Genomic DNA, 4,428 nt, shown 5'->3' on the forward strand with positions numbered 1-4,428 from the left:
TTTAGAAAGCTCTTATACTGTTCTTCCTTTCTGATTGTATACTCTAATAAACTGTTGCCTGCTGCTCATTTTATTTTGTGCCCACCTCTTCATTCTTTGAAGTGGGAATACAACAAATCCTAGGTATTAAGGTAAAAAAAATCCTGCAACAGTACAATTTATTTCAAAATCATTTGTATATTTTTTTCTCAATCCTGTGTGTGAAAAAAAGTAAAACATTTTGTGAGGTATTTAGTTAATTTTGATCCTTCTATATGATTCATTTATGTATTTGGATTTAGGCATTTATTAGTAGGGAGGAAGTCAGTTGGTAGAGACTTGTTTCATTGAATGATAGAGATGGGTACATTTAATTTTAGAAGAAAATCCAACGATGAGTTGTCAGTGTATTTTTTCCTCAATTCAGTGATGTGCACTTTACCCACATGTTAGTTTTTATTTTTTTAATTATTATTATTTTTTTTTAAATTTTTTCAACGTTTTTTATTTATTTTTGGGACAGAGAGAGACAGAGCACGAACGGGGGAGGGGCAGAGAGAGAGGGATACACAGAATCGGAAACAGGCTCCAGGCTTTGAGCCATCAGCCCAGAGCCCGACGCGGGGCTCGAACTCACGGACCGCGAGATCGTGACCTGGCTGAAGTCGGACGCTTAACCGACTGCGCCACCCAGGCACTCCCACATGTTAGTTTTTAAACTAATAACTAGGATGTGCCTTACTATTAATATGAATATTTAATGTTGTATTTTTGGTTCCCAAAGGAAGTTATTACATTAATTGTGCATTTTTTAAATGTTTAATTTTGAAAGAGAGAGACAGCATGACCAGAGGAGGGGGAGAGAGAAAGAGACACAGAATCCGAAGCAGGCTCCAGGCTCTGAGCTGTCAGCACAGAGCCTGATGTGAGGCTTGAACCCACAAACTATGAGATCATGACCTGAGCTGAAGTCAGATGCTTAACCAACTGAGCCATCCAGATGCCTCTAAATTCATTGTGCATTTTACCATCAATTGTACTTTAGAATTGAGCAATCACTGGAGATTGTTTTCTGGTTCACCTAAGTAGATAGAATTGATCTATAGGAAACAGAGGAGACAATGGATTTTCAATTCTTGAGACTGGGTAATGTTTTAGGCATTAAATTTTATTTTTTCCCCCCAGTGGAGCCCAGAATAATGTCTTGGAGATATTGTTATGCAAATGTATGTTAAATAATGAATATACAAACATCAAAATTCAAGATACCAATTTAGCATAGGTTTTTGGATGGACATTGCTGTATTTGAGCTAATTACTGAAAGGGCAAATGAAACAATACTATCTCTATGGGGGTGAAGTCATAAAGGATTCATAGCTATAGGATTGTTCCTAGCCTTAGGCAAAGGAGGAGGCTATCTGTACAATGAACTAAATTTTTGGTGTAGAGAGCTGTCAACAAAAAACTGGGGATAGTAAAAAAAAAAATATTGTTAATTTCTATATTTTGCTTTGGGCTTGTTCCATAGAACTCTGTGAATAAAGGGATGACTGGGTGCCTCAGTTGGTTAAGTTTCTGACTTTGACTCAGATCATGATCTCAGGGTGCGAGAGCCCCACATCGGGCTCCCTGCTGTCAGCATAGAGCCCACTTTAGATCCTCTGTCGACCTCTCTCTCTGCTCCTCCCCCCTCACCTCCTCACTCTCTCTCCTGCTCTCTCTCTCAAAAATATTTTAAAAACAGAACTCTGTTAAATAAATGGAAAATTAATCTCTGCCATCCTGACAAAGAAGTCAAAGCAAATTATGAAGAATCAGCTATTTTTTTTTCTAACTACAACTTTTAAAACATATGATCTTGATTTATTCACTAAACTCTCAGGAATTTGGTATAGCCATTAAGTGTTAACTTTAATTTTCTTACTAGCAGTTTTTTACTGTCCCCACAAGGGAGGGAAGTTTGGTGGCAAGAACTCAGGGCTGGTTTCTAGCAGCCCATTGGGGTTGGGTCTCTGGACACACACTGGACTGTGTTAAAAATAACTTGGTCTTTCTGGGGATTATTTTTCTCATCTGTAACATCTGATAATCTCTAAAGCATCTTTCAAGTCCAGATTCCATGACCCCTGTGACATCATAACCCATGAAAAACAGTAAATCTAGACTTCAGGTGCCTAGATTTCTGAGAATCTGGTATGATGGGTGCCTTTTAATTATTAGCCATATTTAGGGTACATTTTACTAATTCTGAGCTCTTCATGCTTTGTTCATGAGAAACTATATTAAGGAAAAATGAAATCCTTAGGAATACATACCTATTGGGATGAGCACTGGGTGTTGTATGGAAACCAATTTGACAATAAATTTCATGTAAAAAAATACAAGCTGTAGGCTAGAAGTAAATTAATATTCAAGCATTCACTGATTTATATTAATTGGTCAAAATTTAAATGAGGTACCTAAAGTTGAATAAGCATAGAGGAGGGATGCAGTTATGATTGTAAGTAATAACAAATACCCAAGTATTAATTAGATATGGGAAACTGATCATTATGTTGTCTTGAAAATAAACATGTATACATATCATGGGCAAAAAATACAAGACAGAGAATCTCTGTCAAACAACCTTAGCAAATTTGCGTGTGTGTGTGTGTGTGTGTGTGTGTGTGTATACTTATACATAGAAAAAGTATATAAAGCACAAAAATGAATTTAATAGTCACCCTTTTTATTTTGCACTTTGATTAAATGCTAAAGTTCTTTACAACTCTTAATAAATGTAAATTAAAAGAAATCACTGACCAATTTACATATTGGAATTATTTGAGACCTATTGGAAATACTATTAGAAAAAAATGTATGTTGGTTTAAAATAATTTTAATCTTTAAAATCATAATATATTTTGTATTAAAAAAGATGATGGAGATAAACTCTTCAACTATTTTTCAATTACCAAATGACAACATCTGTTGATGACCCATGGTTTTGGGTCTTCAGATGTCAGGGTTATTCACTGAACCCTGACTGTTGCACCATAGGAAAGTGAGAATAAAGGCCCCTGGAATTGTAGCCATGATACAGCTTTTTCTGAAGTTGTAAAGGAGCATCTAGGCTCTGGGTGTAGCTCTGCAGAGCTCAGTTACAGAACTAAAATGCCTCAATGTGACCTATATGTATCACGTTGTTTATGTGAACTTTCATCGAGATATGCGTTTATATATTCCCTTGTTTCAAAATGGTCTCTAAAAGATCTAGAACCAAATACATTGGGTTAAAAGTCATATGTCTTGACAATTGAGATATAAAAATGGAAATCAGATTGTTAAAAAAGTTGGTCTCTGTGACTTTTTCATGTAAAGGGTTGAGTAAAAGTGAGTTTAAGACATTCATGGAGCAAGTGATTCTATGAATTTAGATGAAGTGGGTGGGTTTATAGATTTCATCCACAAATAAAATAGCAGTGTTTACCTTTGTTGAGAATACAGGCTTTAAAATCATTTCTTTCTTTTCTTTCTGTACAAAATGCATGTTTTATACAAACCCAAAGAAGAAAAGGTAGCTATAATTAACATCTACACATTTAAGGGCTAATTACTTTTGTACTCTTGAGCAAACATATACTGTAACCTAAAGAGAATGTATCTGAGTGTATGCCTCACATCCTGAAGAATACTATTATTAAAACGCATGTACTGCTTTCTGTAATTCATAAGCATGAGAACAAAGCTAAATGCAAAAGAATATTCTTAAACCATCAACCAATTTCTTAATCAGTTCTTTTCTTATGGCACTGTAGGAGAAAGCAAATCCTCCCCCCTCCCAAATAATTGACACTCTCCAGTATGATAGTACAGGTTGCCAAGGTGTGCTTTAAAAGTACAGAAACAGGCAGACCTGGATTTTAGCCCAGCTGTTATGAAGCTGCTCAACATCAAGCCTATCATTTAACCTTTCTGAGCCTAAGTAAATTGGGTTGATACTTACCTCATGGGTTTGTTACATGTAACCTTACATATTGCATATGTTCAATACATGGTAACTGTTATGCTAACAGATGGAGCTGATTATTGAAGGCATTAGATTGAATCATATGAAATTTTGTAGATAAAAAATGGCCAAATTTAAGACTTCATGATAAGGTTTTCCCCTCCTAGGAATCTCAAGAGCACTATTGCTGTGAAGCCAAAGCATGGATGGCAAGGCCAGATTCCTTGGTGAATTTTCAGTCAATAGTCATGGCCCTTTTATCAGTGACTAGTTTATAATATGCTGAAGTAACACCCATAACCATGGAGCTCAGGGATCTTAGACTATCCCTTTCTATACTCCCAACGTGAACAAATATTTTACATCTTACTAAAGTTAGCATTTTAAACTCATTGCATTTGAATGGTTACACTTCCATTCCATGCTACTGAGAGTCACAAATACACAGGAAGGATGGACA

This window comes from Lynx canadensis, chromosome B2 (genome assembly GCF_007474595.2).
Source record: "Lynx canadensis isolate LIC74 chromosome B2, mLynCan4.pri.v2, whole genome shotgun sequence".
In the NCBI taxonomy this organism is placed as follows: domain Eukaryota; kingdom Metazoa; phylum Chordata; class Mammalia; order Carnivora; family Felidae; genus Lynx; species Lynx canadensis.